Genomic DNA, 15,265 nt, shown 5'->3' on the forward strand with positions numbered 1-15,265 from the left:
AAACTTCCCCTGTTTAAGTTTTAAGCCATTACCCCTTGTCCTACTACTACAGTCCCTAAGGAAGAGTCCCTCCCCAGCATCCTTATAGACCCCCTTCAGACACTGGAAGGCTGCTATGAGGTCTCCACGCAGCCTTCTCTTCTCCAGGCTGAACAGCCCCAACTCTCTCAGCCTGTCTTCATACAGAAGGTGCTCCAGCCCCCTTATCATCCTCGTGGACCTCCTCTGGACTCGCTCCAACAGTTCCATGTCCTTTTTATGTTGAGGACACCAGAACTGTTCACAATACTCCAAGTGAGATCTCAGGAGAGCAGAGTAAAAGAGCAGGATCATCTCCCTTGACGTGCTGGTCACATTTCTTTTGGTGCAGCCGAGGATACGGTTGGCTTTCTGGGCTGCAAGTGCACACTGCCAGCTCGTTAAGCTTCTCATCAACCAACAGCCCCAGGTCCTTCTCTGCAGGGCTGCTCTGAATCTCTTCTCTGCCCAACCTGTAGCTGTGCCTGGGATTGCCCTGACCCAGGTGTAGGACCTTGCACTTGGCTTGGTTAAACTTCATAAGGTTGGTATCGGCCCACCTCACAATCGTGTCAAGGTCCCTCTGGATGGCATCCCTTCCCTCCAGCGTATCAACCGAACTACACAGCTTGGTGTCATCGGCAAATTTGCTGAGGGTGCACTCAATCCCACTGTCCACGTCGCCGACAAAGATGCTGAACAAGACAGGTCCCAACACTGATCCCTGAGGGACACCACTCATTACTGTTTTCCAACTGAACATTGAGTCGTTGACCACAACTCTTTGCTTGTGGCCATCCATCCACTGAGTGGTCCATCTATCAACTTGATGTCTCTCCAATTTAGAGACAAGGATGTCGTGTGGTATATCTTAGTTTGATAACTACTGGGTATCTTAAAAAGAGGTCCTATACTTCGACCTTGGCACGAGGGTCAAGAGTTGAAGTGTCTTCTGGTATATTTTTGGCTTTTTATCGTAAAGGGAGAAACTGCATTTTTTCAGTCTGGAAATTATCTACAAATGTTGGCAATAGTCAAGTATCTATTGTAGGAAGATTAAAAATAACCAGACACCTCAACAGTATGGTTACTCACACATTTCTAAATATGTCTAAATACAATCTTGTTCCTAGATTGAATCTTAAACATTGACTATTAAGCAGTAATCTAATCTGCAATAAATATGTTGTAAATACAAGACTTTTTCATGTTGTAGAGATTATAGTAATGCAGCAGACTGTTATGAATACGGGCTGCTTCACATCAGTACTTTTGGACTTTATCTTCATTGAAAAATGGTAGTTATTTCTGCCAGAAAGGTATCTGCTAACTGAAGTAGCCACCCTGCTAACAAATCTAGCAGGCAAGATGGGTATCCTGTATCTTAGCAGTATTCTTACTGTGAGATAACTAAATAAGGCCACCCTCTGACTGTGGTTTACCTCCTGATAAAACTTTCAGCGATTTTTCTGCTTGATGTTTTACAGGAATGCAACAAAGATATATCAAGTTGTGCATTTGTTCAGTTTTCTTAAGGCAGCCATTAGGGTGGCATATACAGTAATCATGATGTCTTAAGGGCAAGAGCAAAGCAATTTTTTGTATGGAGGTAGTATCTTTTATTAACAACTGATACATTAAAAACTGCAACAAACTACCAAACAACAGACAGACACACGAGCCTGAAGTGACCTGAAGACTATTGTGTCTGGAAAGTTGTCTGTTTTGTTGGTTTGATAAAAGATATTCCCTCTTCCTAAAAGCTTTGCATTAGCTATAAATAGTCCTGTTAGTTCAGGAGTCTTCCCAATTTTTCTCAATACAGGCATGGCTACAGAGTGGTGTCAGATTTCACTTGTACCAAAGGTGCTGCCTTATCTTTCACCTAATGTCACCTGGTGCATCTTCCTGCTAGTCTAGGCAAGATGCTTTTGTATCTCTTCTGGAAATTATTCATATCCAGAAACACAGATCTAACATCCTTCTTCTGATGTAAGCTTATGCTAAGCAATGTCTTCACACTTCCCAAAACTACGTGTGCCTGTATCTATCTTTATGTATTCTTTGATCATGTTGAAAGGGTGAATCCATTTTGCTTGTTCATTAGCCCAAACAACTTCGTTCAGTACATGGGTGGAAACATCCCCTTCAGCATGTTAATTACAAATTCACACTAGGGGTTCCTTTGTGTTCTGAGAGAATACAGTTCTTTGATTACACAAGACCTAAGTGGCATTTCAGAATATCAGCATTAATAACTCATTCCTACAGATTCACTAGGTAGAATTAAAATTAGGAAGAAGGGTTATAACTTGTCAAACTAGGCTTCTAATTAATGGAGTTACTTGTGTTACAACGACTACTTGTTCCTTCACAGACTGTGTTGTTTTCCTAAATACTGTGGTTCTGATGTCACGTGATAAAAATCTGAGGGTTTGAAAATCTTCTATTATGAATTTATGGGTGAAAACAAGCCAATCTATTAAAAATTTTCAAAACCTGTTAGAATAAGCACAAAGTGCTGGGTTTACTACAAAAATACTTTGAATATTTTTTCTGCACGATGTTCATAACCATGCATGGTTCCAGGTTCTTCTGCAGGTATAATGTAGTAGAAATAACACTCCTTTTCCACAGAATGAATAAGTATTTCCATTAAAGTTTTGTTTGATTGGTTGGTTTTTTTCCTTTGTAATTCCATCTCATAGGGACAGAACAGAGAGCCGAAATTTTCAAAGCTCCAGTAGTATGTTTACTCTTTGTTTGGAAAGTATTAAAAAAATACTTCCTTTCATATTTTTCCCTATTTTATGAATGAAGGTGAGTAATATAAATCCTTCATAAGGATTGATCTTGCCTAAATTAGGCATCTAAAATTTAGTTGTCTAAGTACAGTCTAACTCTCTCTTTTGCTTCCCTTAGAGTTAACGGAGAGCAGCAGACATCTCCCAGCTGATACTCAACCTCAGACAGAAATCTAGCAAAGACCAAATGAATTCCTCTTTGCAGATGTTTGTATTTCTTTATTAACTATACAAAGACCTCAGGATGATGAGCTCAGGCTTCAACTTGCCACCTTCAATATGCATGGCAAACATTCCTTCTCAAATCCAGGTAATTACTGTCAAATCACTATTTACAACATGCCTCCACTGTGAAACTTACAGGGCTTACTGACAATGGACAAGCTGTTAGCAAGCTCAGACTTCTCATGTGATAATTTGTTTATTTTGCTGTTATCTTATCTCCCCCCTTTCTCCCTGGTGAATGTTTTATACATATATGTGTATCTTGCCAATCCAAAGGCAAAATTCTGGCTCTGTTGAAGATGGCAGGTCCAGGATTCTTGTCCTCTCTTAAATATCATAAAATGTACAGAACAGTTATGTCACAGTCCTAAATATACTGCTTTAACCTCTATATATTATCTTGCATGTCGTAGTCCTTCATAAGATGTTAACAACCCAAAACCAGCAAAGGACATATAAATAGACTGATCAAATAAGATACCTGTGACAGTAAGATCAGCTTGTTCTGCTCCTGGGGGGAAAAAAAAAGAAAGAAAAAAACCCAACCCACAAAACAACACAAAAACCATACGATGTAAAATGATCCTTTCAATGAAAATTGAGTTTTTATGGTACCTTATAAGAGAGTCCCCTTAGAACTAATTATATTAAAATTCTATGTTCTCTTCTTTTTCTCATCAGTAATCTCACAATCTCAAAATCTGTGAAGGTAAATGCTTAGTCAGTGTGTAAATTGAGGACGATTATCATTATGACCACACAGTAATACAAAAATAATTAGACCATTGCTAGCAGCAAAAATATAAATCAAATCAGTTTTTAATAGGAACATTAATAATTTGTTAAAGATACAATCTATTGCACATGAAGACTAGAAAGCAGCTTAGCTGAGCTGCTTTGCTGAAGACAGCCCTTGTTTTGAAATAAAAAGCACAAAGTTCAGCGTATGTGCATCAGTGATAATCTATGGATGATTGTGTTCAAGAGAATTTACAACCTATTCCAAATGTGTGAACTCAGTGGAACTGGGAAATTGAATGGCTGAGTGGTATTTATTATGCTACCCTTATCTTTGCCAGCGTGGAGGGAAAGACTGGGACAGTTCACTTTGCCTCCAGGCATCCAGTAATGAGCCAACTGGTGGTGCATTAGGAAGTAGTGGGCAAGTGGCATTATTATCAGGTGCATTTTTAGTGGCAGAGTCAAGTAGCACTGGGAGCATTATAAGTAGCACAGTCGAGTGCTACAGCATTGGTTATTATAGCACAGAATGCACAATGGCAGGAAAGCTTTGTAAAATATAACAAGCAGAGTTAGGCCTGAAACATCCACTTTAAATACTGCCGAACTTTGAAGAGCAGCAGCTCTAAATTCAGGCTTTTCCTTTGGCACCTAGGGATCACTCTAATGGGCAAAACCTGATTCTCAAATTCGAACTCCCTCAAATCCTAGAAAATCCGAGATACATTTCTGATGACAAGTAACAAAGTCCAGATTCTTTCAGACCATAATAGATACTGAAGCTGAACGCCGTAGCGAACTTTTCAAAAAGGACTGATTTGGCATAGTAAGCATAGTAGTCAGGGGGCCAAGGTAATACCAAATGTGCAGTCTGGTAATTATGAAAGAACTGTAAGTGATGGGCAATATTGCTACAGATAATGATACCTAAAAAGATTCTTAACAATGTCAGGGATCACAGTAAACTTTTAGGCAAAGGGGTCCGTAGAGTGTTGGAAGGCTCTGAATGGGGTGAGGGTCTACTGCCCTGCAGTAGGTCTGTATGGATCAGGCAGTTAAGACCTGTCCTTAAGGAAATGTATGCTAGTATGAAAGTTACACACAGTTACAAGGACTACTTCTCAGTCCATGTTTCAATCCTGCCCTCACCCTGATTCTTCCCTTCCCCACATGTTCTCCTCCTTGGACCAACCAACCTAACATACACAACAGGTCTGCTCCAACATTTCATTGGAGTGAGGTGTATTTTGTGAATTAGGAGATGGGGGAAGAACTGTGTCCAAAGCTAATGTACCTTCTTCTTTAGAATTGTGATGAACAGTACAGTGGTGAGGGGACAAACATATGGTGAGGTGGCACAGAGCAGAGCTGGTCTGGTAATCATAGGGTCAAGCAAAGCAGGGAATAAATCTGTTATGGACTTCGTGACAATATTGACACATTCAGTGGTAGCTACCTCACGTTTGGACTCTGGATATTTCTGCACTGTCAGTGTATCATCAACAGAAGCATTGATATGAAATCTGGACTCTGGTCTTCCTCCTTTAGACCAGAAGTGAAATCACAGTAATGCTGGAAACCATTGACATGTTCTGAACGGGAGACATGACGAAGCCTCAATACCTTTTGCAGTCCTCATTTCTAAGTCCACATGAAACTGTAAACCTTCAGAAGGATTTTGGTTCTGTAGCCCTAACCTGTCCATATCGGATGGCAGTTTAAGGTGAGACTCAAGGGCAGATGAAACACCTGTATAAAGCTTAAGCCCTCCACAGGAAAGACTGTGAAGACTTTGAAGAGTGCGGTGTTCTCTCTTTGAGGTGGTAGCAGCAGGAAGACTAAACAGGAGTTAAGCCTCTGGCAATACCAGTAAAGCATGTGTGAGAAATTATTTTTCTCCACATCCTTTGACAATAGCAGGTGCCTTGGACTAAGTAGCTTATCCCTGTATTAAGACTCTACAAACAGGAATGAAGACTGAGTGTGCATACAGATAGATCCAGAGCAAGTAACTGAGACCTTTGACTCCATTATTTATTAAGACTTTCCCCTGTGGTTGGTGACAATAAAATGCTTTGGTGCTGGCATTAGTTATGACAGTCAGTGAAAATGTGGTCAGCATCTTCAGTTAGCCACATGGGGAGATTTGTTTCATCTGATGCACAGAAGCGTATGCTAGCCACACTATCTATGTTCATGAAACATGAGAATATTTCTGTACAGAGAGCTAAGAGGTGACTCCCACATAAGAAAAGCAAAGACAATGAGCAGCTAGGCACTGAAATCTTAGCCATTAGAGTGGAAATTAGAGACTTAAATCTGAAAATCCTAGCAAATTGGTGCAATTATATTGAATTAAATCAGAAAAGCAGCTCATAACACATTAATAGAATTTACTATGATTGTTGAAGAAATACAAGGAATCCAAAGGATACTTTTCCCTTACCCAATAATATTTGAGATCCATGGAAAATAATTTTATTCTTTTTTTTTTTTTTGTTATAAAACTTTTACTCTGGTTGTGGCTGATGTATTTCTCACTTTTCTCAAAGTTTGATTACTTTCAGCTAAAAACAAAAATAGAGAAAACAAATGTGTAATTAGAGGTTGTCTTGATATTAGTAAAGATTTATGTATTAGTATGTAGTATATTTTGAGCAAATATTGCTTTTACACTTTGCACTCTCTTTTAAATAAAACTCGTAAGAGGAAAATTTGTAAGAAAGTTGTAGTTGAGTATGCTCCCTTTCTGTTTTGCTTTTCTATCAGCTTATGTATACACATTTGATCTGAAAAGAGAATTTGAGCAAGACTCTTTTAGGGTGGGACTGGAGCTTTTGCAGTGCCTGTACTAGCATTGAAATCCAGGCTGTCTGGATCTGTAACCAGTAACAAATGGAGCTGGTTCAGCAACAAACGTAGAAATAAATGCCAAGATAACTTATATTCTTCTCATATGGAGCTATCGTTTTTGGGGTATGTGTTATTTCTTCTTCAGGTATAGGTCAGAAGCGATAATATACTGCAACTCTTGTAGGAGTGGAACATAGCAGCAGTGTCTGTGTAGATTTATGCCTGAGCTCAGCGAATGCATCTCCTCATACATCTCACATCAATTTTTATGAGATATTGTCTCTCCTGGAATTCTGGACATTGTTGCTATTATTCAGTTACTTTCCACATTTATGCTGCCTGTTTCTGCTGACACCAATCAATTATGACTAGTCCTTTGCTATGCAAACTGGAGATCTTCCTCCACTGAACTTTAAAGAATGTCACTCAGAACACTCCATCCTTACACTACCTTTACTATCTGTGGAGTTTGGTCCCAGTTTTTGGTATACTCTGAGTTTGATGATGGGCATCCTCATGGTGAAACAGAGCAGATAACTGCTCTCCTTGCAGCAAGATGTCCCCTCTCTGGGTCACTGACATAGGCCTCCTTTCTTTACATAGCTGCCTTTGTTCAAGAAACAGGTAGTGACTAAATTTTGATTCTTTTTTTTTTTTTCGTTTATTTTTAGTATGAAGATCAACATTGCCAAAAAACTTCACAAGTTATTGCTCTGGGGGAAATGACTGAAGGATGAATGGGTAGACAGACAACAAGCACATTCACAAAAGATGGTGGGGTTTCTAAGGGAGAAGGCTGAATGCATTTCAACTTATCACCCCCAAACGAGATATTTCTCTCTGAGTGATGCATATAAAGCTGCATTCGTCTGGGCTCCTGCTGTCTCTCATGAGAGTTTTAGTGTCAATGTCTTGTTACTTTTATTGCCTGGGATCCTCCACTAAGCTTTATCCCCCCCAGAAGCAGATGTAGTGAAGATACCACTCAAAGCAACAGCAAGAGGCCTGTCAGTGCGTTGGAAAGTTTAGCCCAGGGGAGGGAATTACACTCTGAATATTAGGCATGCAAATTAACCCTTCTAAAGAGGAAGTCCAGGGAGACAAGCCTGTGGTACTCTACCAAATGTTTTCTGGTACTCCCATCACTAAAAATAATGTTGAGTTTTTAACTTTACAATGTGCAGTTTGAAATGAAGGAGTTTCCCATGAGATCAAAGATCCATGTTTTGACCAGGGCTAGATAATGTGAGAAATTTATACATGTAAGCAACCATCTCCTGTAAAGGATGTATGTCCTCAGTGAGGATATGCACACTTCATTTCAGATTGTTCACATGTTTTTAATATAAGTTTACCCAGTTTTCACTTTCTGTTTCTCAATGTTTGTGAGATTTGTGTCTTTTAATTCCAAAGGCAATAAACAGATTTCATTATGTTCTTGCCATTACCTGTGCAGTAAAAAAAGATGCTGAAGAGTGAATCTGGAGAAGGGGAGTAAAGAGCAAGGTATCTTCTGTATTTATTAATGGTAACATGCAAATAGTAGAGAATGTCTACTGTGCATATGACCTTTATTTACATGGACCACAGATAGGTGGTAAAAAATCACAGATAGTCAAAACAAAAATGCCAGTACCTTTGCAGAACATAAAACAATTCATAAACTTCAATTATACCCTATATTTCAACATCTTAAGGACTTGGCAGGTATAACTGCTTAGACAGAAAAATTACATTAGAAAAATAGAAATACTTACACTTATTTTAATAAATGTGTAATCCAAAACCCATTGTAATCTGAGTCAGTATCTCTTCATTAATATCAGTGAGATTTGGATCGGACTATTTGAGCACAAGGATGAATAAACAGACTTTGCATTTTTTCTTGCAGTGCAGGGTATGTGACTTTTTCTGGGTCTTCCACTGTAAATGCCCTTTTGTGAAACCCTGAGATGTAAATTCGGGGACCAGCATCTTCAGTGTTTTGTTTGATCTCCAGTGCCATTTCATGATTTAAGAAGAGGCAGTTTCTAAAGTGCAGTTGCAGCTGACTCTGATGGGTCTTTATAGTATTGATTGCAGGGAATGTTTGCTTTATGTACTCTTCAGTATGGTAATCCTAGATATATTGAAAGTGGGATCAGGGATCAGCATTAAATGATGTGACATTTTTTAGAAAAAGGATATACCCCTACCAGATCTCTGTAATTACAATGCAGGGAAGTTTGATGATGCCATTAGTGCATTAATTCACTCTCTATAGAAGTCAAAGTTAAAAGCAGCCGCAGGATTATTGTTTGTAACAGGAAAAACTTGCATTTGGAGGGTAAGAGATTTCTTCAGTAAAGATCACCTAGACTTTTCATTGATTTGTTTAGACAGATGTCTCAAATAGTTTGGAACTATTCCACTGCTCATGCATAATGAGGTCCATAGCATTAATTATGTATGTAATTTCATTAGAAGAAATGTTCTCTTACAGCCATATGCAGCTTGTTACATTTACTCACACTATGAAAGATGCCACTTTTAAATCTATCAACACTTGCCACTATCATAGCTGAACATTGCGCTGCGAGAACCTGAACCTCCAGCATAAATATGCCCTTTTTTCATCAAAGCCAGGACTCTTTCATACTGTCAATACTTTTGGTGCATCTATTTGCACTTTGGTTGTTGTACATAGCACAAATTAACAGCTGTCTCTATATGGCGTCTTTTCTTTTCTTTTCTTTTCCTTTCCTTTCTTTTCTTTTCCTTTCCTTTCTTTTCCTCCAAAATTATGTTTAGAGCAAGGACTCTAGGTTAAAAATGAAAAAGCTCAGACAGTCAGAAAAGGTGAATTGTCAGGAGGCATGGCATCAACAACATATTTATACAAAACTGATGCCTGCTCTCCCAGTCAGAGCTGGAACAGGTACCTCCCAGCACCTTCATCCAGCGTGCACAGCCAGGAGCCTACACAACTCATTGATACCCAGTTCGTGAATGGGGTGGGATGGCTGCAGCTTCCCAAGGTGCACATCCTCTTGTTCTGAGCCTGCCAGCAGAGACAGCAGTAACAGACAGCATTTCTCTGTTAAAGCTATTAAATAAGCTAATATGGTTGGAGAACATACAGTGAATGTGTATAACATTTACAGAGTTGGTTTTAGTGTAAGATTCTTCAACTGTTCTAGGATTTATAGCTGTTGAACTACAAATATTCCTCACTGTGGACAGAGTTGTGTCAATATACCTATTCATTTGAGAGATTTTAAAATCATTAGGGAAGGTTTGTAATTGATATACCCTCAGGAATCACTGTGTTTTACCACTGTGATTTACAGCTTGAGGTGCTCTTGCATGGGATAATCCAAATGCTGTTTAAAGCTCAATCACTTGAAATTAACTATCCTGTTAATTCCTAACTGATCTATGCTTAACCCCTTCACGCTGCCCAGGATGGTTTGTCTTCAGGATCAAGAAATACAGGTTGAAATCCTATACTGATAGAAATGAAATACTTGTGTGATTGTTAAAAAAAAAGGGGGGGGAGGGGGAATTAAAAAAGAGCCTTAATTACAATGCAGTAAGTTGTGCTGTGAAACCATGGAACCACACAGTAAAATGCAACTACTTTTTAGTGAGTATGATATCCCTATAAACAAAATTCCAATGTACAAGTGAGAATGTATATTTTCTGAGTTAAATTATACTGAAATGATTGATTGTGATACAGTCTGATGTTTGGTTTTCTTTCTGCTTTGTCTCAGTCATTTTCTGAGTGCCAGGCTTCTTGTTAAAAAAAAAAATAAATTAAAAAAAAAAAGTGACTTTGTCTTTACTGTGCAAATTCCAAAAGTTGTTTAACACTCTGGGTATGATTGCATGCATTTTTATTGCATAGGTCTTACGCTTTAAAGTTTCTGCATTCATGAGAGAGTGCAAACCAAGTACAATAGGCTACAAATGGTATTTTTGTGGTGGGGTTCTTTGCCAGTAGCTCTGAGCTACAGTCCTGCTCCCACACTGATGGAAGGTTTGGGGTGGTTTTTAGCTTCTGATGTTATTTGTTCCCCATCGGAATATTGCTGTGCTATTCCTGCCAGGGATGGCCTGATGAGCTCCTGGCATGTTGCCATAGTGTCCATGATACAGTATGAAAAATTTAACACATACTCTACATGAAACAGACACTGCATTAAAAAAAAAAAAAGACACCAAAAACCTGAAGAATATGTGCAATCCAAAAACAACCTCTCCTCTGTGTGTGTACACTAACCCCTGGGCCATACCACAGAGATCTTTTCTGTGTTTGCTGACCCATGGGATCTTGTCATCTTCCACTGCCCATAACACAGCTTCAAGCGTGAAGACTGAACTCACTTCAGAGTGCCTCATACCCTGGAAGTGGAAGGTTTGTGTAGGGTGTAGATACACATGTGCCAGGCTCAGTCCTTGGGCTCCAGTCACCCCAAGATTTGACAACTGTGGGGATGTTGGGATCGTACCAGCAGCTGCACTTCAGAAGCACACAAGCTCTGAGCTTGTCTTTTCCCTGAGTCTCTGAGGAAGAAGAGGAAAAAGCTTGCTTTCGGGATCCTGTCTTGCTGTCTGTACCTGACATGTACCTAGCCCACCTGCAGTACAGCCTTCAGGATCAGAAAATACAGGATGAAACCCTATACTGACAGGAACTAAGCAACAATGCAAGTATGATACCCTATGACTTGTTTTAGGAAAGACAGATATGCACACCCCAGGCTGTTCAATCTGGCAGTAAACCCCAAGCCCCCAGGAAGACAACCAGATTATCAGTGCCTCAATCACCCTCCCAATTTGCTACTCAGAAACTCTCTTAGAGCTGCTGCTTGACAGCCCCTTCACACTGCTTCTGTTGTGAGCTTCAACCAGGGACACTGCAACTGTTACAAGAGACCATGGGTTTGCCTCACTCCTTCCTTTGGTACTCTCTGTACTGTCGTAAGGCAGCACAGAGATGCAGAGGTGTCTAGAAATCCCCTGTATCCGAGCAGATACAGGAGATTTCTTGCATCCAAGGGATGCTCCACATGGGACCTGTAGCCTCACTCAGAGGGCAGAAATCCCCTTACATACTGGGGAACCTGGCCTTTCCCATCAGCTCATTTGCCACGTTCCTTTCCATGCTCTGAAAGGATTTTTTTTGTTTAAACAGGTAACCAAACAAGTGTATTTACCATCCTCTCCTCTCTTTCATGCTTTGGAAAATGGATTTTATTATCAGCTGCAGGGTATAGTTTTGTGGGATCCCTCATGTTAATCTATTGGCGGTGTATCACTGAAGTGTACTCAAAATTAGGCATTGCTATGAAGTGCCACGTGCTGCTTAAGCACTGCCAGCACAATTACCACTGCCCTGAACACAAACAAAGCCAATCTCTGCCTCAAAGGGATTACAGAAGGTCATTCAAGAACTGATCACTATATGACCAGTGTCACTTTACTGCAATCCTGTAGCATGCCAAAAAGATGTGTTATGCACAACAGCTTGGGTTTTTTTCACCCCAGAGATTTATCAATGCCTACAACATGTCTAAGCCAAATGCAAAGGGAGTTGCAGACTGAAAGCAAGCCAGTGACTGAATACTGCATTGCCAGTCACACACACATACAAAATACAGTATCTTAGGACAGTGGTGCAAGATCACACAGACATCTTCTCTCTCCATCTCTTCACCAAACACCGCCACTTACAAGAACCATTTATTTCTCTCCTACATCAAGGTCCCACCTCGGTTTGCCAGCGGGAGTCAAGAATGCAGCTCCGTACCTGAAGGGTCGTCTTACCTCCATCATCATTTTTCACGCTGGACATTTCTTCTGCTTGTTTTCACATGTCTCAGCTGCGACTGCAGCAGCCCCAGCCCAAGTGCTGCTGGAATCCAACTGTGAGTGGGCTGTGCCATCTAGTGGCTTCTGCGCAAAAACAGCTGCTGCTGCTCGCAAGGAGGGCTCATGCTATGAATTAAAATCTCTTCATAATATCAACTTGTTAAACTTTGACTCCAGTTTTAAAAGGCAGAAAATTAAAATGTATACCTCCATCTCGAAAATGCGGTAATTAAACATAACCCACAGGTGCTATTTTAATGATGCCTGTTTTTCAGACTCATAAGCTGAGCAGATACAGTTTGTTGTTAACTAATTATGTTGTCTTAATTTGCTAACTTAAAAAACTTAAATGTCCTGAACAAATAAAACTATTATCTTGGATTTCTTCACTGTACCTTCTGCCTCCACCATCTGATGCCCAGCACTGCGGGTTTTGTTGCACAGAGCAGCATTCAGTGAGTTCAGAGAGACTCTGGCAGCCCTCCTGCACCAGACCACAATTTGCTTTGCAAATCCCCTCTCCAGATAAACAAGGAATACTCACACAATCCTCACTAACAACATCTAATAGTGACTTTAAAAGTCTTGAAATTGTCTCTGTGTATTAACTTTTCAACCCATATCTTAATTAACCAGAGAGAAAGCATTGCTCAGACACTGTCTCTTACAGAATGTTACTGAGCTAATTTCCCCCCTCAGTCTAAGCAAGCAGGCAGGCAAGGCATGTTCTCTTTCAAGGATAACACTTGCATTTTCCAGTGACACTGTGGCCAATGCAAAACTTTCATCTAACTTTCTCCTCTCAAAAATGTAATGTAAGAAAACAAAATCTATGCATCATTTAAAGATGCCCCAGGACACCTTTGAATTATGCAATCCACAGTTATGTGAGCTGCTGCTTAAGGGTTCCTTTGGCTCTTTCATGACACTGATCAATCCCCTCTTGGTTTTATTTAAAAGACCCAGACACTGAAGAATTCAAACTACATTATTCACATCATTCATTCACATGCCTGGAAAACAATGCAAATAAACACATAGGGAAGAATGAAATATATGCTAACTAGCTACACTTTTCACAGGTTGGCCCCTCTGATTAGAAATCATTCTGGGAGGAAATAACGGGAGGATTAAAACCAGCTTTCAGTCTATTTTAAGCCAGGTTCAGGTCATTGCCCTTGTCATTCAAAGGGTTGGTTCCTCAGGTGCAATCAAATTGCACAGGTTGAGCTGTTGTGCAAAAGGTCTGTCGCTCTCTGAAAGGCATTCCCTTGGCCTGTGTTTGAGCAGACCACAGCCTGTTTTAAATTACACTGGCCTTTAATATCACCAGGTTCCCAGAAAAGAGATCAAGCATCCACTTAACAGGGCACACCAGACACCACACCTTTTCCTCAGTCATATCTCTGCTTACCAGTGATGCAGGCAGCAGGACTCAGGAGTGCTGTGGAGTGCCCACTCAATTTCTGTGTGATAAAGACACACCCAGCCCTCAGGGGGTAATTATCTGGCTGTGATTTAAAGTGGTCACTGGACAGTCTGCTCCCAACAATGCTGTGTGTCAAGGCCCGTCAGGTCAGGCAATTTTCAAACGATCACAGCTAGGGTATTTGTACAGGAAGATCTCAGAGCCATATTAAATTACCTGCCCTGAAAATCCTGGTTCTGAATACAGACATTATTGAGTTTGGAGGACTCCAAATGCAAACTCTACAGCCTGCCCTCGGTTAGTCTCCTCCCCTGGGACCAGACATGGAAAATAATGCTGTCAACCTGCTTCCTACCCTTCCAGAAGCAGTTTTAGCCCTTTGTCTCCCTCCTCTCCCAGCAGCAATATGACTTTTCCTAGCACATCCTGCAGGGTTATTTACCGCTGTTGGAAGAATGGTAGGCAGCAAATCCTAGGAGGGGGACTATATCCTAAAATTCAGATCCAGCTTCCCAGACAGGAAATTTTGACCATCCTGACAAGACAAATGCCCTCTCACACACATAACTGAGGCAAATACATGGCAACATAGAGAACGCTGTCCTGGACTGGTACTGCATAGACCTGGGATACAGCCTTGTTCTGCCTCTGGCTTACTTTGTATGCATTTTCTCTACCTTGCACTCAATTTTACAGTAGCTTCTAGCTCAGGCACTTAGGCATTTGAGCTGCCAAATGAGGTTTTGAAAGGTGTGTTTGCATTTGCATATATTTTCCGAGAACATGTCTTTATTTATGCCTCTCTCTAGTAGTAAATTTTAATCCTGCTAACAGCAGGAATAAATGTAGTGGGCAAAATAAAGCAGACTCTTGAAGCTTAACTTATTTTTCTTATTCTTTTTGAACAATGTATAGCCTTTCAATCTCACCTTTAAAGGACAAAAAACCTCTACATTGAAAAAAGGCTTTTTTTTTGCTAAGCCATAGACAAACTTATGTGCCTCTGTAGAAAGGGAAAAGGAGATTGAAACAGCCTTAAGACAAGCAAAGTATCTTTTATTTCCTATACTATTTAACGATGGTTGCTATTACTTTCAGAATCTAGTATTTTGCAGGTAATAAAACGAGAGAAAATCAATCAAAACAACAGAGCACACTTCCTAGAGGACAAAAGATCTTCAATATATAACTGACTGCCAGAAAGCAAGTGTTAAAATAACCTGCATCAGATAGAAGTACTGAAATAAGAAATGGAGACAAAACACGGAACTATAAAAGAGACAGCTCACATTTTAATTGAAGAATTGAGCAGCAGCTGACAAGTTGGTGTGCTCTGTTT

This window comes from Strigops habroptila, chromosome 2 (assembly GCF_004027225.2).
Source record: "Strigops habroptila isolate Jane chromosome 2, bStrHab1.2.pri, whole genome shotgun sequence".
Taxonomy (NCBI): Eukaryota; Metazoa; Chordata; class Aves; order Psittaciformes; family Psittacidae; genus Strigops; species Strigops habroptila.